Here is a 23,247-nt window from a genome sequence, read left to right as displayed (position 1 = left end):
GGTAAATACATGCAACCTCTAACGGGGAACCTTTTAGGAAAATGCATACCGCTTGGTGATAAGGCTCCATTCCCCACACTGAGCCTCACCCTGGATAAGCCATGGATATAAAATGTGCGCAAAAATCTGTCCTGAAATAACTGTTCTTGCTCTCAAACACATTTTCCCTTAGCCATTACTTCCAGGCACAAACATTACATTGTCAGAGCAAATTTCCCTGCCACAGATTGCTAGGCCAGGAGATAACTGGCCTTTCCAATTCAGCACTGGGGACATGTCCCCATCCCATCCCTCTGCTCAGCCTACCTGGATGCCTGCTCCTGGGAGCAGCTCCCCAGGACTGTCGGCTCCTCCTCCTCTGGAGGCCAAGAGGATGGAGACAGCCAAGGCTCCACCTTCCCTCCTTGGTGCTCCATCTGGTGGGCTTGAGCTGGTGGGGCAGGGAAAGGGCTCATGAGCAGACTTACCTGGTCAAGATCAGAGGTGTCTCAGGGCAAGGACAGTACGTACTGGACACTCAGTACACCACGCTCATCATGGCTCCACCATGCCCCAGAAACACTGGCTTCTGCACAAGTGGTTGGCATATATGTAATAAATCTGGCATGTTTGGGATGCAGCGAGCCTGCAGTGCACAGCAGCTCTGCCTCACACTTGCTGTGGCCCTGACACTTCCTTCATATGCCAGACTTGGTATGTATGCACTGCACTGTTCATCTGCAACACCAGCTGGGTCCATGGTTTCAACCTGCGCAAGGATCTGGTAAGAGTTCTTGCCATTGCCTCTGCTGTGCCCTGAAATACATTGTTCCCTGGCTGGGAGCCCGGAACAGAGAAAATTCTGACACCGCAGCCTGCCAAATTTCCAAAACTGGTGGAGAACACCTAACATCACAGATGTACCGAAATGCCATAGTAGAAGAGTTCCATCCACAAGATAGGGAGACAATTGCACAGCACAATGTCATCCCTAAGCTACGTCAACGGAGAGTACAGATTAAAAATTTGCCATTTCAGGCTTAACCTGTGAAGTAAAGCTTTGCTGCAGCCCTAGGCAATGTCTGGCACACTCCAGACTGTTTCAACTCACAACCAAAGCTGTTTTTCACTGTACCTCTCTACTGTCCCAAATGTGTGAAGTTTGATCTCCACTTGTGAGGTCAGCATGGCAGAGATGTTTGGACTCCACCATAGATGAAAGAGGCTGTATCGGAGCTCCACTGTCATCTTTTATGTCCTCTCTTGATTTGTATTTCTGCATATGACAAAGTTAGTCAGCTTTACAGTGATTTCCTGAAATGGATCCCAGCCAATTTCTGGTCCTTTTTTTGGTGGTAGGATATTTTTTGTGTTGATTTGCTTCCTTTTTTTCTTCTCTTACATCACTTTTTCCTGCATGATCCTGAATTCCTCTCGTGCTCTTTTCTTCTCCAGGGAAATTCATCTTGGTTTCCTTTCCCTGCAGAAATACTTGCCTTCTTCTCTGCCACGCTGATATGGGGAGAGAGGATCTGTCACACTGCCTTAGGGAAGCGCTGGTTTTATTCCCCTCCCTTATCACTAGCGGCAGCCAGCAGGAGTAATATGGGGGAAGAAACTCTGATGAAACCAACAGTGGGACAAAACTGGGTTTTAGAAGAGGTTCTTCCCTGCCCTCCACTTCCCCACTGCTTCCTGAGTGAAATGACCACTACAATATCCCACCATGAGTGATCAGTGAGTATTTATGTGTATAAAACCCGTTTTATAACACCTCCATTACTGTTTCCCTTCTTATACCTTACATAGGCACCTCAGGTACTCCACACCCTGATGACCATCCTTAGAACCCCAGCCAAAAGGTTTTGGTTTGTTTGGTTTCTATTCCTTTCCCTCTAAATCTGAAAGCATGTCTAACCACACTAAGTTAACATAAGCAAACAATCCTGAATAATAATAACAGTATACATTTTTAAATCAAAAGAACCTCTACTGCCCATTCTCTAACTGAATTTACTCTGATAAAGTATTTTTTATTAATGCAAAAGAAAACCTTACTCAAACTGTAGCTGCAAAGAAAAGTGAACTGAAGTACTGTTAAGGAAACAGATACTTCAAGAGGGAAGAAAACCAAATTGTCTCAGACTTGTCTAGCACTCTAATGTCCTGTGAACTACCTCCTCTTCTCACCAGCCCTCTGGAACACCAAAGGAGACTCCCCATCAGAGCACATGCTGGTAAGGAAGCTTAGTGCAGACAAAGTCAATAAAATGTAGAGCTACATACCAAACCACCAGCCATGAATACCTTGATATTAAGGCAATTCCAGCAGCCAGGGATATAACAAGCACATTAACACTGCTTCCAGAGACCACATTATTAAGAAGTCGAAGCCAGCTTGCATACATGCAAAAATGTTCCTGTTTCATGAAGCCAGATTTGCTTGTGCAAGATCTCTTGGCAGACACAACTGATTAAAAGTGTACAGAAGCATGGCTTGTTCAAATGGCCTCAGCTGTTTGCTTTTTTTCAAATCAGATATGATTTGCCACTTGAGCAAAACCTCACGCATGCTTCGCTGCCACTCTGATTCAGGGGCAAATCTTGAACTATTTTTTCAACCAGCGTAAAGCATTAGCAGACTTGGCATTAAAAAAAAAAAATATCAGGGGTGAGGAAAGAAAATAATTGAATATTGAAAAGAACTACATAATCTTTAAATCTTTCCTACATCTGATGTGGTTCAGTAGGTTATAAAAGTCCCTCCTGCCTCCTGAATTCCCAGTGCTCTGCCTAGCATGAACACCCTCCTCCCTCTGGGCTATGCACCAGGCTGTGCTGCACAGTTGTCAGCCAGCAAAGTCATCCTCTGCAGCTGAGCTATGGAATATGAAAGGGAGGGCAGAGGCAGAGGGAGGGAAGCAGTGGCTGCAGAAGGGTGCTTCGCCTCCACCACCAGCTGCAGACACACAGTTGGACATCGCTACCCCGGACTTCCTAAAAGAGCCCTTCTCTGACAGGACTGATCATCACTGAGAGTGGTGATAGGTAGGCAGGCTGACAGGCAGTCACATTGTGAAAGATACTGACTTAAAAAACTAAATTAACACTTTTTTATTTTCTTTCACAAAAGGACTGAACTGAGAGAACTGTAAATACCTCCTTATGTCAAAATCCATTCCCAAAGCTGCGCCTTTAGCTCCCCCACCCCTCCACAGCTGCCCATCGCTGTGGGCAGCTCTGTGAATGGTGACACATCCCAGGCCTGGGCACCCAGGAGCGGATGAAAACAGAGGCACAGCCGAGCCTACCAGCAGGGTAGCATCCAGGGGCTGAGAACTGGCTGCACCAGAGGCGGGGGCAAGTAGTGCCGTGGGGCATTTAGCAGCATGTTTTTCGCCACTCGGCAGAGCCAAGGCAACAACAATTTTCAGACCACTGTTAATGAATTAAAAACTCAAATCCATCTTGATGTCTCCCAGGCTGCTGCCTGACATCTGGCCATGGAAGATGAATTAAAGCTGGAGAAGTCTCATGATACACTGTTTCTGAGGAATATTTGTACAGGCATCTTGTTCTTTCTAAGGACAGGATGCAAGGCTTTGCACTAACTCTTGCTTTATGTAAATGAGCCTTGGAATCTAAAGGGATGGAAGCAAATAGGAAAACAACCAAGCAGGCAGAGAGAAGGCAAAAGACGATTAAAATCTTATTGAGGTTAATGGAGAAGCTTCCAGTGATGTCACAGGTGTCTGGGTCGGGCCTCCAAGTGGAGAAAAAGCACATGCTGAACAGCTAACACACTGCAAGTGAGCCACCCACCCTTCCAAAAACCTGCCCTCCAGCCTCTGCCGTGGGCTCTGAGGGTAAACAGGGACGTGGTCATGCAGAGTCTTCAGTCTGGGAACCTTCAAGAACACCAAAGTCTCCATTCAGAAAGAAGTATATAAATTGACCAGTTTCCAAAACTTTCATTTTTTCGTTTGGTAATATGGTTTATACAACACTGCTGGAAAAGAGAGAAAGGTTCCCCACAAACCTGTTCTGCCCTTTTGTATTTACAAATGGCTTTCCTGCAGTAGTGTAACATTCAATACTTTTGAATGTCTCCCTTTCCGGCGTATTGTTGCTTCAAACTCTTTCAAGTTTCAAACACTTCATGAGCACAGTTAAGCATTCAAAACTTACCTCTGATGTGATGCTTTTCCCACCCACTAAGCCCTTGCTCGTTCTTGCTGTTCAAACCTTACCTGGCTCTTTCTACATGGGCAAGTCTAAACAGACTCTCAAGAGCCTGTCCTTTCTGTTTCTGGGGAGCTGGGTGCCAGAACTACTCTGCAAGGCTGAAAGGGCCGTTATTGTTGCATTAGGCTTATCAAGCTCACAACCTGTACTTCCACTTTCATTTACATCTTTGACCTGCTGTAGGAACATTAGTGACCCCCCACCGCAGGTGTCTGGCACAGGCAACCATCTCAACACCACCACGGAGATGGAACTGAGCTAAGGGATGATGGGAGCAATGTCCTGTCCCAATCAACGTTAGCAGTCAATACTAAAGCCAGGACTGGACCTTCAGAGAGCTTACCACCTACTGTTGTCCTGTTTTGTAGTCCCTGCCACTATTTCTTCACTCTTTCTTTCTAGGATGCCTTTGGGGGTTTTCAGTAGCTATATCTTACCCTTCTTTCTCCTTGAAGTATTTCTTTCCCACGAGGGTATCTCTCATTTTCCTGGTTTCCCCCATTTTGTTTAGTATCCCATTCCTCTCTTCTTTGCCCCTGTCTGTGAATCAGAAGATCCAACCCTATTGTGCTTACACCACTACCAGACAAGTGTGTAGCTGTGGCAGCAGAGCTGTTTCTCAAAAAACTGAATACTATTTTATGTTCTGCAAGTATCTTACGGTAGGTTCGCAGCACCTATTCCTGATCTTTCCATTATATGAATGTTTTCAGTGGTTTCAAATTTTGCAAGGCTTCAAGCCTTTTGGCTGAGGTTTTCCTCAAGACTGGTCACAAGCGAACACACTTTTTTATTCGTTTGCTTAATGTGTCAGTCAAAACAAAATGAGTGTTTCCAAAATCAAAGCCAAGAAAATATGTTTTGGGAATATTCTGCACCCATGTTAAGACAGTTTTGGTGTCTTTTCTTTCAGGAAGTCAGAGTGTAAACACAAACAATTCTTGGTGCAGAAACTGAAACTCACACTCTTTGTGGCCAGATGAGCATCCTAACAGCTTGGCCATAGAGTAATGATGATGCCTCCTTGCTTTCTGGCCTCATCCATACAGTGATGCAGCTTCATTAGGAAGTGCATCTCCCCTCCCCATCTCCCCAGTTTCTTACCAGTGAACTCCACTGCAAGGGTGGAAATGTGGGAACAAATCACCTCAGACACAGAGAAGAGTCTCACCTCCACCTCCTTCGATGGTCAGATTTGAGAACACAAGTGGAAGCAGCCCCACACTTCAGGAAGTCTTGCTATGCAGGAGGAAGGTGGAGAAGGAAAGGGGGTATGTTGGGAGAAGGCTGAAGACAAGCCAAGGAATGTCTTGTTTCTGGCTTTTCTTGCTTAGACACAAGATCAACTAATCCATTTGGTATCTTACAGGGTGCTTTGTGTTATGCTGAAATGCAGAGCTGTTGGGTGCCCAGCAAAATGAGGGTCAGAAATGGAAACACCTGTACATGTCAAGCACTTCCAGCACAAAACAGAAACAGAAGCTGGGCAGGGATTTTCTGCAAAATAGTTTTTCACTTAGTCAACTAAGACCTACCTAAGTCCTACTTAAATGCTTTATTCCTTTTTTGGGAACGGGCCCTTTGCCAGCCAGCTGCTCCAGCTGCTGTGAGAGCATGCTTCCACACATCTCCCACTACCTTTCCCGTCCTGGCGTGGGGACGGGCCACCTTGCTGGAGCACAGCTCTTGGGGGAGAACCAGCCAGGCAGAGGCAGCCAGAGGGGCTGTGCTGCTCTTTTCTCTGTTTTCAGGGCTGGGACTCAAGGTGGTTGGGTCGGTTTACCTCTCTTTATGCTTATTTATATACTGCCTGGTATAAATCACCTGGCTATAATCTGACTGCACAAGCTCATGTGCCAAGGCAGTTTCATGTTTCTGTACACAGCTGAGGGATGACTGTTTCCTTCTAGTATTTTAGTCACATTCTGGCAGCTTTTATAGCAGTATAGAAAATAATGAGTGTGAGCCCATCTACTGCTCAGGTATTAAGTTCGACAAAGTTTGTAGGGAATGGAGTTTCCTCCCAAGTCAGTGTGGAGCACAAACGTCCCAGACTGGACTGCTAATTAAGTTCACTGGGACCGTCATTCCTTGCTCACCGTAGGTTGGCAGTGTCCTTGTCTTCCCTTCTTTCACAGCAGGTAAAGGACAGCACCTTGTTTTTAACCTCCACAGTGTCCACCTATCACTTCACAAACTGGCAGAGACCTACTTTACCACTGAATAATGGTGATAATAATAAAGTTAAATTCATAGTAACTGATTTGCCAATTTGCAGTTGTTTCGAAATTTGCTGCTTTTGTTTCAGACCTGAAGAAGGGTTAGTGGGACAGAAAGCTTGTCTGGTCTCTTTTTTTGTTTGTTCACTTTTTTCTCCAAATTAATTTCTTGGTCAAATAAAAATCTGGTTTCATTTGAAAGCAAACAAGTAAACAAAATGAAAACCAGACACTTCCTATATTTTTAATTGAAATTGTCAGCAGGTAGCTGAAAATGAATAGTAATGTGCCTAGTCATGTTTATGCAAGAGGCAGGGAGAAAAAATAGCCCTTTGCTGATAGTCCGTGAAAGCTGGCTAAAACATCTTCAGCCTGCCTTTCCCAGGGCCACTTCTCCCTGTTTCTCAGCTACCATGGGTGGTACATGAAAAATATTTATCAGGCATCAGTGAGATATTTCAAATCATTTAGAGTGGTTTGTGCCTCTTCCCTTTTGTGGGCTACAAGTACCTGGAACATCAAACCCAGCCTTGGACACCAGGTCCCAGCACCAGCCGCATCTCACTCTGGTGGGCAGAGACATCAGTTCCTACCTGTATGTCAACCTCACAATATTAATATATCCAGTGGCTCAGCAGCTCTCTTTTTAATTACCATTTTGTGATGCCAATTCATTGCATGATGTATGCACTGTATGCCAGTCAAGTTGGGTTTTGTTTTTTAATTAGTCATTGCACACCAGGGCTCTCATAGCTCAGCGTAGGTGTGGCTGTGAGGTGAGGCTCCCTGCAGGGTGTCAGGCTTCTGCTGTGGCAGATGAAAGCTACTTTTCCCGTAAATCACAGCACTCCTTTAGCCCATACCACAAGATATTACACTGGCAGAGGAATGACCTTAGTAGCCCACAAATATCCCACTGTATGTACACATTTGCAAACACTGCCGAAATAGGCATGCTTATAATTCTCTGTTGCTATGCAGTCACTAAATCTGAGAACTGAAATACCAGTCTGTGAAAAGAATTTTCCACCAAAAAAAAAAAAAATTAAATATGTAAAAGCCTCAATAGTACTTTAAAATAAAGGTAGTGCTGCAAAAGGCAAGGAAACTGGCAAGGGAAAAAGCTTTTTATTTAAAGGTCTGTATATCCTTTTGTTCATCTAATACCTAACGCAGATAGAATCAAATCTAACTGGGGAAACAGCACACCTTGACTCAGCAGGAAGAGGGACCTTGTAACACTAATAAAGCTTTCCCTCTGTGACAGTTTCTGGGTCTCTTACTTGTATGGTGCAGCTGTTTTGTACTGTTTCATCAAGGCAGAGTAACAAGAAGGGCAGAATAACCTGCTAATTAAGCCAAATTTATGGCTTCTCTTCATGGCCAGGGCACACTAGTGAATTTGGCCTTGTGATTTTTGCAATACTAACAAAGCACAAGAAAGGAGGATGGGTTTGTCTTGGTTTCATCTTAAAACTTGTTACAAGCTGATTTTCTCAGGAAGTTATTTGGTTATGAAGAATTGCTCTACCTGTGTGAACAAGTTCATACGGTGGAAAATGTTTTCAGAAAGTGACTGGTCTTTCATGCTAGCAAAATGCAGCCTGTGAGACAAAGTATCCATTTCCCTCACCCAAACCTAATGACTTTTAAATTGCATGTCTTTCTCTCTTCGGCAAAACACAGACGGTGCTACCAGCATAACAGAGACACATACAGATTACTTGAATTTTCTTTATACTGTATTGTTGTGTGGTCAGTGTTCTCTCTGAGGGACACAACAGCTTCAAACCTGTTCATTCCTACTCCATTTTCTCTGCACTACAAAGATGTCAGATTGCACCAAGCACCCATTTCCCTTGATTGTCCAGGTCTGATAAACAGAGATCAAGTTCTACTTGATCTCAAACAAATATTTGGTAGCTATTAACAAAACCAAAATGTTAAAACTTTTAAATGCTGGAAAGAAAATTCAATAGTGTCCAATAAAATCAGGACGTGGTATTTCACAGGCAAAAATCTATATGCACTTACATAGAAAACATAGGTTCATTTTTACTATCTAAAATATTGCTTCATGATATGTGTGTTCTTATAATAATAATAATAAATTTTTATCTATAATAAAAATTAAATAATAATAATAAAACTTATAAATATAGATGATGCATTGCCTATTCTGTAAAGCACAAGCAGTTGCAAATACAGAGTATCAATGTGGGAGATTTTGGTGATCTCGAGTTAAGTCGTGAATGTATCTTCTACATATGTTTCCCTTTATGCCATTATTACCCTTAATAAAGTCAACACAAAATAATTTTCTCAAATGGCAAGTCTGGGCCACATCCACACTGACCAGTAGCCGCAGCCCATAGCTATGGTCTTGGAGCAAAGTCCTTACACTATCAAGTCTCCCCTTGAGCTTTGCTCAAGCCATCCTGGGGTTCATGCAGGGTGTCCCCATCCCCATCCCCATCTCCATCCCTGGCCCCATTCACAGTCTGGTCCTGCTACTGCCCCAGCCAAGCATTTCCTCCTCACTGGCCCCGCAGGAGATAGCCACAGCTCCCAGATGGACAGAAATGGTCACGAGGGTCCTATAAAGCATTAAAATGCTGCACTGGTGTATAAACTGGGGGCTCTCACCTGCCTCTTTGAAGTGGTCTCGAAATACCAATGACAGTTTCATGTTGCAGGGTTACTTATTCTCAGTACTGCCCAAAGTCTAATTTCAGGGCAGCTTTCTTGTTTTTTTCCCCTCACCAATCCATGGATGTGGTTAATTTAAGGTTTAAAAGGCTTTTTCTCACACATACACACACACACCCATATATGTTTTCCACTGAAGTCTGTGCTTTTTCCTAGACCCACCCAAATTCCAGTACATAGCTCACTTGTGTGCCAAGCTTTCATACTCACCATGCAATGAATGGAAAAATGCCCTTTTTTCCACTTCTGCACATTTTGGGGGAAGGAGGGGGAGCATGTGTAGAGGAGACGGAAGAAAGGCCTCCAGAGGAGTCCAGTTATACCTGTTATTTCAGAGAAGAAACAGAGAAGAGTCCCAGGGTTGTCCATGGGAACACTGTTTCTGCCCACCTGTGGAGGTGCATGGGGTCCAAGCCTGGTTGCTTGGTTGGGACTCTGAGCTGTATTTGTGGAGTGCTAACGAGATTTTAAAATTAATAATTATAAAGTAAAAGTAGCATAAGCTGCTAGCTGATATGTTTCCATTCTGTTCTTATAAAGTACGTTAGTAACACTCTTGAACACATCGATATTTTATGAGAGGGATGAAAAAAAAATCAAAGCTTAATGATGAGAAATGTTGGGGAGTTTAAAATGGAAGTGATAGTTTTCAGCTGCGTCATCCTGAGCTCCCTTTAATAGGGTATTTCAAGCCATGAGCATCCTGGTGAAAGGTGGTGGACTGGCTGCAAAGGGCTTCTCTTGTTGGCCACAGCGGCCTGGCAGAGAGAAGGCTGCAGGGCTAGAACCTTTCCACCCCTGCCCATGCCTGCCTTCCTACAAGAACTTCCATTGTAGTTCATGGGGTGGCAGGAGACCCCAGACCATGGGGAAGGAGCCAGCAAAGCCCTGTCCCCTCCTGCTGCTGCATCTCCAGGGTGAACCCCAGGGCTGTAACAACACGCAAGCTCCATGCAGTCTATTTCATTGCACTCACTTCCATGGGGATTCTCTGATGTCTGGTCAAAGCAGGTCCCCCTTGATTTCCTCTTCTCAGTGAAGGGATTAATGACATCTCTCTGACTTACAGAGCCACCTAGTTTCATGAAGCTTGTTGGAACATAGTTTCTGAAGCCTCTGTTCACCTGCCAAGTTAAGCTGAAATTAGCCTGTGGATTTAAGTATGCGGGCTGTTTTTTATCCCTTTGTTGTGAAGGAATATGCTAGGTTAATTATTTATCCTTTCCATCCACAAAATTTTATCGTTATACAGAATCTTATTATCACTCATATTGCAAAAACTGGAATAAAAAATACATAGTGTTTAAGAAAAAGCTGTTTCCTGAGTTTGTTGACTGGGAGGTTACACAGTCCAGGTTTGTATGTCTTCCAGATAAACTCCCAAGGAATCAGAGGGAAGAGAATATTTGTTTTCCTCATTGCTTTCCCAAATTACTCGATCCCTGCCAATTTCCATGACACAGACCCCTCAGTCTGCTGCAGAGACTGTGGCTTCTGAAAGGGAGGAAATAGCATGAATGTACTGGTGCACATCAATGTTTTTTTATTTTCTCGCCAAACCAAAAATACCAAAACAAACAAAAAAAAATATGAAAAAGGTTTCGATTTTTTTAAAAAATAGTAATAAAAAAATCATTCTGGACTGAAGATGCTGTTTGTTCAAACCAAAACTAAACCTTTAATTTTGCTTTGACGTTTGTAGAGATATGTGTGTGTGTGTGTGTGTGTGTAATGTAAATCAGGTGAGGAACAAAACATTGCTTGAAGTGACAGGTTGCAACATCTTACTTTCACAAAGTCAAAACAAAAGTTTTTACTTTTCAAAATTATTTTCAGACTTCTTCAGTCTAAGGTGCTCTATCTTGTTCACATGAATTCATTAGATCTTTCATCTGACCTAAATCAACATTTGCAGCCGTTAAGACTTTTGGCTGGAAATTCTCAGCCTTCTGTAGCTGTAAAGACCACATGAGTTTCCTGGCTGGTTTGGGAGCAAGTGAAACTTGTGCAATGAACTGTTCCTCTAGGAGAACACAGCAGAAGCAATGCCTGTCCCTGTTGTTGTGATCCGGGGACATAACTGTGTGATTCACTTGTCGTTTTCCTTTGTCCTATAGTTTCTTGGGAACCTCCATAAAAGCTTTGTGGTGCTATGTTACAACAGGGTGAAAAAAACCCAGCAGCAATGATGTGCCCAAACAAGAAAAAAACTTCCTGCTGTTTTTCAAAGTTACTACATTTCCTTATACTCAAAGGAGGCTATTTTGCTTGTTTATTTACACATACCTTATCTTTATGACGGTTCCTTTATGAACCCATGTCATCTCAAAAGCTCCGCAATGTTTTACAGTTGGGAACTTGGGAAGGTCTAGCTTTGATCACTGAAGTGATTAGACTGAATAGAACATTGTTCATGTTCTGCTGAGAATAGTTTCCAACTACGTTCAGAATACCACAAACTTATTTTTAAAATTCTACAATATTCAGCAACTTCTACCTTGGTTTTTGTAAGTTTTACAGATGCTGTGAATTTCAGAAGTCACTTTGATGTTTTCCAAGCAGCCTGATTTATGAGAACAAAAAATACCACCATTCCCCAATTACTTTCTGTCGCCTTGTTATAAGGCTTGATACATCAATGGAAATATTGTCTGGCTGAGGAGGCCAGGCATAAAGAATAACTGGGGTATGAGGAAATCAACTACATCTCCCACAAGAGATCATTCTTTCAGTGGAAAAATCAAACTTTTTGATCCCTAACACTGTGCTTTTCCTGTAATATTTAATTTAATAAAGCCTCCATTTTCATTGAAAAACACACTTGATGGGAAACATGTAACTAGACCTAGTAGACATTTATGTTATTTTAGTGCTGTTTATATGTTGTTTTAGTGCTGTTGAACAGAATTCATATTTTGTAGACAATTGCTAAAGATAAGTGGTTGCAAAAAGTAGCTAAGCAGGACCATGAATATATCAAATTGCAGCAGCGTATTTCAAATGGGGTTAAGATAGTGCTATTGCTGGAAGTCGTACAGACCATGACTCCAGCAGTCAGATGACAGCTTAATGGCAATGCAGAAAAGTCCTTCATTCACTGCTCTAGTGACACACTGTCAAACACAATCTTTCCCAAAAGGACATGCCGTTTCTGAAAGCACTTCCTCTGCTCCACTGCTGTATGCTTGACTTCTTGTCTGCAGGCAGCTTGATGCCACAGCATCTGCAAGATCCACCTTTTCAAGTCCAGAATTTCAGTTTATTAATTATTTCCCAATGTGCCTCTTGTTCACAGTCCTTCTTATCTGTTCCATGACCAAATCACTCATACTTCTAGGGTAAAGATCTTATTTCCTTTCTGCTATTTTGACCATAATTTCCCCTTCATTAATGCAAACACCTTTTCATTACTTCATACCCATAAAGCTCACAGCCTAACCTTTCCACAGCTACTGCCCTGCCCCCCATAGCTCTTCTTTCTTTTACTCTTTGTTGGTATCTCATTCCTCTGTCTCAGCAATGCCTGTTTTTTGTGACTTTTTGCCCCCTTCATGGTTTATACTTCTCTTATGCCATTCCTATTTGACATACACGAAATTCCCCCTTTCACCAGATTCCAACCAAATCCTGAAAACACACCTGTTTTGAAACACATTACAATTTCAACAAACATCTGCTCATCTTTATGTTCACCTAGCAAGTTCCTCCTTTGTGTTGTATCATGTCTCACTTGCTGTTAGATCTGTAATCATTTAGAGCAGATCTAAAGTTTTCCTCTTCTTTGTTCATCTGACTGCAAAGCGTGTTGAGGACCTACAGCATGGTGAGAATTAACTTGTTCTGCTTACAGGCTATGTTCAGCATCAGCATTGATAACAAGTGATTTCTTTTTTGGAGGAATTCTTTTCCAGGATGGCTCTACCTACTGCACACCTGGGATACCTTGAACGATGCTTCTTTATCTAATAGTGAGTTTTCTCTGAAAGAAACTTGGAGATACACTTTTTAAAAATTTGCCTGTGAATACCAGACATCTCGAAACCTCACTATGAGATGTTAGTTCAGACCTGGCTGCCAAGCATCTACCAAATTGAGACATTTCTAAAGTATATCCACTGCAAGACCAATTGTTGGATTCTGTAGGCTGAAATTTCTTCTTTGTTCATGTTAGTCCTCTGAAAGGTTTCTGTCTAGCCTGAGCTAGTTTGCTAAGGCACCAGAGTCAGCGGAGAGAGCTGGGTACCTCCACACAGTGAGTCTGCCTCTTCTTCCTCTAACGCCTGGAGGTGCCCAACTCCTTGCAGTGCCTGATAAGCTGAAACTAGATCTTTAACTTTTAGACAGCTGAAATTATCTTATCCTTGCATCTGTATAGCAAGGCTAGTGTTCCTGAGGGGTGCCAAGTTTATTGCTTCTATAGAAATCAACTATTCCAGGGTATGTGATAGTACCCCCACTCTTCTGGGAAGCATGAGGCTTATGTACATATATTATATAGTACATGTGTATATTTCAAGTTGGAATATCCTAAATAAATACATGCCAGCCTGACTCGTACTGATGAAGCCTTTTGGGTTAAATCCCATAGAAGATGCTGTGCAGTGTGGAATCCAATGCAAGATTACACAACATGATGTACTCTTTCCATCACACATACAGTTCAGTTATTGTTAAAGAATGTAAATTACACACTGAAGCAGATGAACAAGGTTCTTTTATAAAAAACATGCTATCTAGGAATCTAAAACAAGATAAGGGAGATGTCTGCTCTGTTTTATAGGGCTTTGACTATGACATTCCCTACCACAGGTCAGCTTGCTTGTCTATGTCATCAACATATACACTGCCACCACGTCTTTACCAGAGTACGGATGCATCATGCTTATACTGTGAAATGCTTCCTCATCCATGTTGTTTTTACTTATGGACCTTCAAAAAATGTCATCAGGGCCTGCCTGTGAACAACCTGCATCCTACACCTTTGTCACCACTGCTTATTTCGAATGATCCCCTCTTCACAGTGTGGCTCAAATCTGCCTCTGCTTTTCAGCATGCCTAACCTGCCATTCAGCAAGATGGAGCTAGTAATCAATAGAAAAAGATAACTAAACCAGAGCCATTCAGTGGCACATATTGTCTTAAGCTGATCAAAGTAAGATAAAAGTAGTTTCTGTTCACAGCACCTGAAAGTTTTAGGAACTCGACAAATTCTGAATCTTTGACCACTGTTTTCTTCTGAGGCTGGGAAATGAGGATCTGGTCCTTCTTCCCAACTTTTTTGTGGATTTCAGTGTTAATGTTTGAGCTCATATAGTATGTATTATGCTTAAATCAAAGTTTCTAGTGAGAACACAAAGGTTATTGACTTCTGTGACACTGTCAGTCTTTATGTGACAGCTTGGGTTTCTTAAGATCGTATAAAGCAATCAGAAATAGAAGCTTTTCCTTGAATATGTAATCATATTTGTAAGACCCAAAGAAGTAACGCAGTAATTAAAGGCATAGTGCCCCAGTCTTACATTTTCACAGTTTACCAATCAGAGCTGTATCTGCAAAGGCAGAACTCCGCACTACGGTACAGTAGTGGAATATATCACTGGAATTGCTCCACTGAAATGATTTCTTGGATTTCTGTACATAAAAACTAAGAAATTGTCTTAAATTAAGATTTTATGTTCCCTATCACCTGAGACCTTGCAAAAGGGAGGGAGATTTAACTACCAATAAATATTATTCCGGGTCATGATCAAGTCACAGCTTTGGTCATTTTACACTGACAGGAAAAGACCTCAACACTAAATTTTAGAGCTTTTTGTTCCTAAAATGTATATTTAAGGTTCAGGACATCTCTTATGGATTTTTTTGTTAGTTTGTTGGTTGGTTTGTTTTTTTAAAAACTGCAAGAATAGAGCAGAGTATGAACAAACTTCAAGGACCAAGCACTTCTCAAGACTTGGGCTGAAGCACCAATAATGTTTTTACCTGTATTGAAGACAGGGAGTGAGGCTTGTAGCCTTAATTGTGTTGGCATAATTATCTCAAGAAAAGCAAGAGTATGAGGAAAAATTAGATATATTTCTGGCAGTATGACAGACCTTTAGACCTCTGCAAAGCTAGCTGAATTATGGCATAATACTACAAATTTTACTTGTTGGAATCTGTTTGCACAGATAAAACCAAACAGACCTCAACTTAGAGCTCACGGTGTGATGCTGCCAGCTGAAGAAACCTTTCTGGCCTCTACATTTCCCATTAGAGTATAAAAGGGCCACAGTGTGAATGAGAACCAGACCTGAAGCCTTTTGTTTGTCCATTATATATAGATAAAAATATCATTGTTAGCTTTCCCACACCTGCCTGAGTTGTATTCACTACTCTTGTGGAAGCATTTTTACACAGCAGGCTATTTCAGTTTTTGACTCTTTACTGTGATGTGATAAAAGCTTTCAGCACCATTTATGTAGCTCATTTCATGACAGGTAATGGACACTGAAAACTAGCACCCATGAGCTGACATTTGCTATGTTAATTTATGATTCATAAACAGAATCCCTTATAACAATTGACTTCCTGCCTAATCTTAGGGGAAGAGGAGCTGTGATCTAAAAACAGTAAGCTGGGAAGAGTCAAAGGACCAGCTGCCATGTATGGTAGAGGCCACCAAGTATGACAGTTAATGAAACTCAATATGGTAATAAAATAAAATATTGCCTTAGAAGTTTTTCTTTTTTTTTTTTCATCCTAAGCTTTTGCATTGTTGTGAGAATGTTTTGACATTTGCCTAAAAAAATGAATCAGAATTGCAAGTGCTCTGTATCACTCAGACACCTCCTCCCACATGCTGGTATACCTTTGGTGTGTGAATGAAGCCCAGCCTTGCTCAAATGCTGTGAAAATCACAGAAAGCACATCTTTGCTTACCTTCCCTTAGTCCCTTTATTCATTGGTGCAGTACACAGTCTACTATGGAGAGAAGGGACTGTTGATAGGTTTGGTGTTGAAGTGTTTGAGGAAAGAAACGTTTAGGAAACATTATTTCTGGATAAGGCAGCAGGAAACTGAAGCCTGTTTGCTTGGCCGAGAGGCTGGAGGGGGTTCAGAAGAAAATAGGTGGCATGGAAGTTTCCAGGAGTAAGTATAGGCAGCTTTGAGTGAGATCATCACTGAGCAGAAAACAAGGGAGTGCTTAGGGGGATCTTTACAGACAAGGTCAGAAAAATTCAGAAACACTTTTTCCAGTTGACATTTTCCTTGGAAAATGTTGACTGAAATAAAAATCATTTAAGCAGGAAGAATTTATTTACTGGTGAAAGTCTATATTATTGTATATTTTTATCAGGCTATGTAATTCTAGTGAGAAGGGGAAAATTTGATCATAATATATTTTTTCCCTTTTCATCAGTTCATGCTAAGAATATACCTTTTAAGTCATCTAAGTAGGTGTACTGTTATATATATTGCTTCATTACAGATTACGGCAATTTGTTCAACAAATAAACATTTTTATCATATAGCCTCTATGCAAAAGTGTGAATTGTAGATAAGGAAAAGTTCATAATGTAAACCCAGAGAAGTATCCTGCAAGCTCCAATCTAACCAAGAGTGAATCACTTCAGTTAAAGCAACAGAGATTAAATTAATCTAAGCAGGTGATAATTTTCTTCCAGTCAAAACTTGTTTTACTTTATCACTTTTGATAGAGACGGTGGCTTACCCAGGCTCTGTAAGCATGGACAACTCTAGGTGACACTCTCCATGAGAAAAACAAACCAGAAAGGAGTCAAGTGTGGTTCTAAAGGCACCAGACTGCAGTTCCCAAGGTTTAGACTTCCCCTCCACCTTAAAACCCAGGTAAAATGCATTATGCCCTGAAGGTCAGATTGCACAGGCTACTTTGAACCACGTGGAAGAAAGACATTTCTTAATCAAGAAGCCCTCCTGGGAGGCAACAGAAAGGCAGCTGGCTCTCATACCTCAGCAGACACAGTGCAGGGAGGGAAGGGGCTTTGCAAGTAACGAAACGCCTAGATCAAAGTGACCAGATGCTTACCACTGACACCCACAAAGTGAGCCAGATCTCCTCAGCAAGGACTCCAAGGAGATTCTCAAGCCTTGGTCAGCAAAAGCTTGCAGGGCTTCCCAGTATCCCCAAGGGTGTCCTGAAGACACAGGGAATCTGCACAACGCTGTGGTACTTCCCTGAGATACATGCTGGGTCCAACTTATGTCCCAGCAGTTTGGTTTCAACCTTTCACCAAAGACAGCCTGAGGTTTGCAAAAGGCTCTGCTGGAAGGTGGAATTTGCCAGACACATTTCTCCACAGTGGGTAAAAATGACCACAGATGTGTTATGTCAAAAATATGCCAACCCTCACTATGTCCAAACATTTACTTTGTCCAGTAAAGTATGATAATACTTAGAGCATTCATGTCATTGCTTGCTCTCTCTCTGCCTGACCATGACCTCTAACTTGCTGTGAACTTCAGATGGTGCTAGTCATACAAAGATAATTTCATACGCTTAGGAGGAGGAAAAGATGCTGTGGCTCTTGCCATTTTCCTTCCTTTCTCCTGCCCAATTAGTAATGTATCCGCTGCTTTTGGCTGCTCTCCATGTGTTTTTCACACCATTCAGGCTCAACAGGTATAGAATGAGCAGGCATTTCAATTCATGCACCCCCAATACAAGGCAGCTACTTTTTTCAGCTGTGCCCTGTTTACTCCAAGAGCATGCACATGCTGAACACCAAGCTATTTACCATATTAATGTTACAAACACATTGAGTGTTAAAATGATCCTCAAACCTGTAGTAACTCATTCAAGTAAGTCATGAATGTTGTCTCATCCCAAGGGGTCAAGGATAGCTCAGCAGGAAGGAGGCTTTGAATAGTTAATACTTAGTGAATTTGTTTGGGCTGAAAATGTTGATTTTAACTATTTGATGCTCTAACCAGTATTTTTTGTAATTTCCATATACACAGTGTAGCCAACAAGGTAAAGACTTTTTCCTCCATTAAAAAAAAACCACCACCACAACAACACCCCCCCCCCCAAAACAAAACCAACAACAAACCAAACACAACTCCCCCAAAAACAAAATAAGAAAAGCCCAAAACAACTGTGCCATAATCTGCTTTGTTTTTCCTGGAAACAGAGTGAATCAGAATTTATTTCAAAATGTTCTGAGGTTCAGCATGCAAAACAGTTAAGTTTCTGTTTTTCTTGGCCCCTCACAAGAGTACTGCTTGGTACTTCACAGCTTTGGTATCTACCTGTTCCCAAAGAACACAGCCTGTCTGTGTGAACTGTGTGTCTTAGGAGAGAGAAACAGGAGAGCAGGAGGGAATAATAGTCCAAACTGCTTTAATATATCCTGGACAAACAAAAATTTCAGCTCCCATCAGGGCTGTGGGTCGTTGGCTTGTTTGTTTCATTGCATGAGGAGCCAGGATAAAAAAGAACTGTTTGTTTTCATTTGAAATTCTATAAAAAGTAACAGGACTGAAGTATTGTATGTATGTTGGAAGACTGAAGCCCAAGTCATCTGCTGCTGTTTTTGTCTCTAGGCCATGCCTCATTTACTGGGATGAAATTCTTGGGGAAGTTTTTGGTCTCGTCTACACTCTGCTTTTCAAAAACGATGCCAGTTTGTACTGTACAACCAACACTATGTTACATTCCAGGCTTGTTTCCCCCCTCCTATAAGCTGATTATTAGAGAGTGCAGAGAGCATAGTGACATTTTACAACCAAGGATATAAAGAAGACATTTCTGTAATAGCAAATTGCCCCCTTTCCCCCTCAATTTTAAAAAAGAAATCACAGGTAATACAGGAGAACACAGACAGGTAGGTAGGCAGGCACTTGATCAGAAAGACCCTAGAAATGCCTCTAAATACAGCCAAAGGCAAGCGAGGAAGTGAGCTTAGTTAAAAAGTAATGCAGATACTCCTGGTTCACAAAGGAAAGCCAGCTTTGTTCCTTTTTATGATCAGCAGGGAGAAAAAAGGAACTTATCTGTAAATCTCTTTACAGCCTGATCCCTGTGTGAAAACAAAAAGTGAGGCAAAACCAAGCTACATTGAAGTAGAGGGGAATTTGCACCACAGGCTCAGGCTGTGATTACTGAGGATAAGCCAAACCTGTTGTAAACAAGTAGTTTGAAGACACATGCAAAAGTTGGAAGAAAATGAATAATGTTCTCCAACTCAGACATGTTTACATTCTTTATACCTACCATAGAAAACTTACATAATCTTTTCTTATTCAGATAGGTAACAGGGACTGGATAAAGTTCTAGGCAAGCTTTCCCACTATGTCAATGAAAACTTATTTTTGCATTGAAAAAAAGAACCAGAGCTGACTGAAAGGTATGCTTCTAAGACCCTAAAAAGCACTACAGATTTCTATAAGAAAAAACCTCTGGCAGTCAAACATTTACAGAGATAGGTTCAGCATCTGCCACCCTCCCCAACATATAAAAATATCAGCCACATACATTACAAACCTCACATTCAGTAGCTTGCATCAGTGGAAAGACCAAACCATGACAGCTTTTGCTTTATCATTGCTAAAATGCCTGTATCTCAAAGTTCACAAGAAGGCATAATCTTATATACATTTTTCTTTTACAGACAGTTTCTAAATCCTTAAATTACTAATATAAGAGGAAAATAGGAAAAGAACCTACTCATTAGCTTTCAGTTCCGCACAGTCTCCAAAGCACTGTTAAGCATGTATGCATTTCTGACAAATACCTCTTACCTGTAAAAGAGCAATGTTCAGATTCCTTACTAGATGTTATCGTCATGACAAGTCAAACAATCTTTTTTATAAAAGGTTGGATGTCTTTTCAACAAAGCATGTGTGCATGGTTAAAAAAAAACCAAAACAAAACACAACCCTCAGAGAGTCTCTCTTCCCTCACTGTCAGTCAAAAGCAAGTTGGAATAAGTCTGAGTTGGAATTACCTGAATAAAGAAACTGGAGAGAGGGAGGGAGGAGAGGGAGGGAGGGGGAAAGAGAGAGAGAGAGAGAGAGAGAAGAAAAAAAAAATAGTCTGAGAGGAGACTCAGTGATGTCAGCAGTATGTCTTAAGGAAACCTACAGCTGAGCCCGGCAAATTTTATAACTACGTTGCACTCAACACCTAGTTACGTGGTAAGCAAATACCTGCCTAAGAGGAAACTGATGTACTTTTAAAGAACGTCAGTTAATCTTTGACGGAACTTTAGCCAGGTTGATCAAAGTCCCTCAAAGGCCTTATTGCCTAAATAAATAAGGTTACAAGTGGCTGTATAATGCTAAGAAAAGAGTAAGAACAAAAAGTCAACATTATTGATTACCCCTTTCCTGTTGGCAAAAGGGAGGCTGAAACTCATCTGAAGCAAATTCATACTATGGTTGTAACACACTGAGCTGTAACAGCCACGGACGCAGCTGAAATCCCTGACCACCAAAGTTTCCAATCTGTTTCGCCACAACACTCTTTTCCTTTGATGACTTACTCTGGGTTTGCTTCAGTGCCTTTCTGCTCGTTTCCTAGATGCAGAAAGCACAGAGAGTGATGATTTGAATTGGGGAAGGTTCAGCACCCTGAACACATCGAAGAAGACATGTGGATGTTTGCCATCTGTAAAGCTTGTACACTGCTGTTTGTACCACTTGGTATTTGACGGGACTCCCTGAACTGAATGCAAACAGCAGCAGTGAAAGAGAGGTCACTGCAGTACTAGAAAGGTTAATGTGATAGCCCTTGCATATCATTCTTCTGTGTCCATGTTCCCAGGAATACTGCTTCCAGGAATTACATAGCTCATTAAGCTAGTCCAATACACCTGTAGCTCAGCATCACCTGCAGGGACATCCCATGGTCCAACCGATGCCAGGTTAACTTCATTCCTTCTCACTTGTGGGAAAGAGGAGATCAACACACGATGAATTGTTTACTAAAAAAATTCTGACCACCTCAAATTCACAGAGAACGCATTATCAAAAACAAAATCTCTCCTTTCCTCAGCAGTGTTGGTAAACAGACATTTAAATGCCATTAACAGACATTAATAATATCATGATATGCAACCATAGGAAACTAGAGGCTGGAATTCTGCCGTCAAGTGGTCAGCTGTGTAGGCATTCAGGCAGTGCCAGCAGGCAGCAGCTGTTTTATATTTAAAAGGATAACAGTTAGATGTGATTTTTTTTCCCTTTGCCAGAGACTAAAGAATTTCACACGACTTGAATTCTTCCCCAGATCCATGAACCTGTTGCACTGGTATCTCTTTCTCTATATTTACTATGAGGGAGACGGCAACAGCTCCTATCAGTTTTCATTGTATATATATAGATATATATATATAAAATGCTTGTGGATGTCTTCTTCTCCTTTCAGAGAAGCTCCTTTGTTTGCAGAGCCCTCTGCAGTGTCATGGGATAAAGCACCTATACTAGAAACTCTTTTTTGCTATCTGATTAAATTATGTTTAGCTGTAACTGAATTATACATTATTAAACCCCCCCAATTACACCTTTCCTCTTCTTTCTTTGGACAAAGTTTGGGAAACTGCCCAAATCATAACTGAATATGAATATTCTCATGTGCTAGTCCCATACATCCCCCAAATCAGCATCCATGGCAACATGGTGCTTGTGAAATCATCTGCAGTGTGAAGGGTGGTTGGGAGAGCGTAATATGAGGATATGCTCTGAACGATGCATTTCACATTTTGTGCAACCACACTACAGTTCAGTTTTAAATTTTTGTACTGTTTTGCTAATACCCTGTGGATTCTTATCCCATTCCAGAAGACAGACCAGCAGAGCAGAGGGTAGAATTTAAGTTGTATGAGCATTTCCCAGCTTTGCACGCTTGACTTGAAAATGTAAATACCTTTCTTTGAACACGATTTTCCATTCATCCATTCAGCAGAGAGCTCACAGGTGATCAGGGCTCTGAGGACGAAATGATGACTACAAAACCTGTCTCCCAGGAAGCTGTGAAGAGGCTCCAGAAGATGACTGAGCTGGCTACACTGCTTATGGACATGTAAAACGGTCTTCAAATTTCTCATCCCCCCATTTTCTCTCTGCTTTAATTGTGCTGCTTCTTCCCCAACTTTGCACCGTCTCTGGTTGTTTGTACAAACCTGTCAGTGAATCCCGTCAGGCTGCTAAACCAGACAGAAAGTGTCATGTGTCTGTTCCTTTCTGCAGGGTTACTTTTCTGCCAGTCTAACAATCTGAGACACCCCATCTAGAGGCCACCTGAGTTTGGGAGCTCCTACAAAAGGAGTGAGAGGAGTGCATGGCCAGCAGAGGAAAAGCAGGACATGGGTTACCCCAAGTGAGCAGCCTGCCAATAGCTGTCTCTGCTCAGCTCTGACTCCTCCTTTATTACCAGCAAACTATCTCAGTCAAGTGTTTACTGGCAGGTGACCACATGCTCCAGGATGGTTCCCACACTGCTGCTGAGGTGGGCCAAAAGAAGAAACTAATTTGTTAGTTCATGCCCTCCAAAACATGTAAACTCATGTGTTCTTTCTTCAGCTTTACCTCAGTACCGAAACTCAAGAATCTGCCTCCTTACAGCAACAACAGGTAAGAGTTCAAAAGTTTGGCCAAGATAAGTTGAAATACTTATCCAAAATTCTTCAATCAATAAAGCTGAGCAGGAAATCCCATGATGATAAGGGGCTTGCTCAGGGCATTTTCAGTTCTTATGTTGGCTCTGGTTAAATTTAAGTTAGGAAAAGAGACAATAAAACTAGAATCCCTGGTAGTAAAGTTAGTCCTACACATCAGATCTGCACCTCCAACTTAACCTCCATCAGAAAGTTAGTTCTTTTACTGAAAAAGTTCTTTGGGCTTTTCATGTGGAGTGTGACCTGTGTGGGGAGCTCATGAGGATGTCTGCAGTGAGAATGGGGAAAAGCCACAGCAACAGTGACGCTGGCACTCTCTCTTCTCCTTTGTTTCTGTGAGCCCCAAATTCATGACTTAAAAATTAGACACAGGATATAAAGCAATTGGGATTGGTATATAAAACCAGACACAAGACTAGAAATGGACCTTGCACAAAGTAAGGTTAAAATGTCCT

At 41.7% G+C, this 23,247-nt stretch overlaps 1 protein-coding gene across 2 annotated transcripts in view; it reads right to left on the bottom strand.

The window, feature by feature from the left end:
• KCNJ15 (potassium inwardly rectifying channel subfamily J member 15) overlaps positions 1-23,247 on the bottom strand; it is a 37,067-nt gene that overhangs the window by 3,859 nt on the left and 9,961 nt on the right. The window contains exon 1 of one of the 2 annotated variants that reach the window (XM_056329724.1): positions 19,917-20,293. The exons of the other annotated variant lie outside the window; for it this stretch is intronic. The gene's annotated coding sequence lies outside the window, so the exon portion shown is untranslated. Of the gene's footprint in view, positions 1-19,916; positions 20,294-23,247 lie in introns of those variants that run through there. 2 annotated transcript variants of the gene reach the window in all.

This window comes from Falco biarmicus, chromosome 2, assembly GCF_023638135.1.
Source record: "Falco biarmicus isolate bFalBia1 chromosome 2, bFalBia1.pri, whole genome shotgun sequence".
NCBI classification, from domain to species: domain Eukaryota; kingdom Metazoa; phylum Chordata; class Aves; order Falconiformes; family Falconidae; genus Falco; species Falco biarmicus.
The sequence above is the reverse complement of the archived record's forward strand: the minus strand, read 5'-3'. Positions and strand labels throughout refer to the sequence as shown.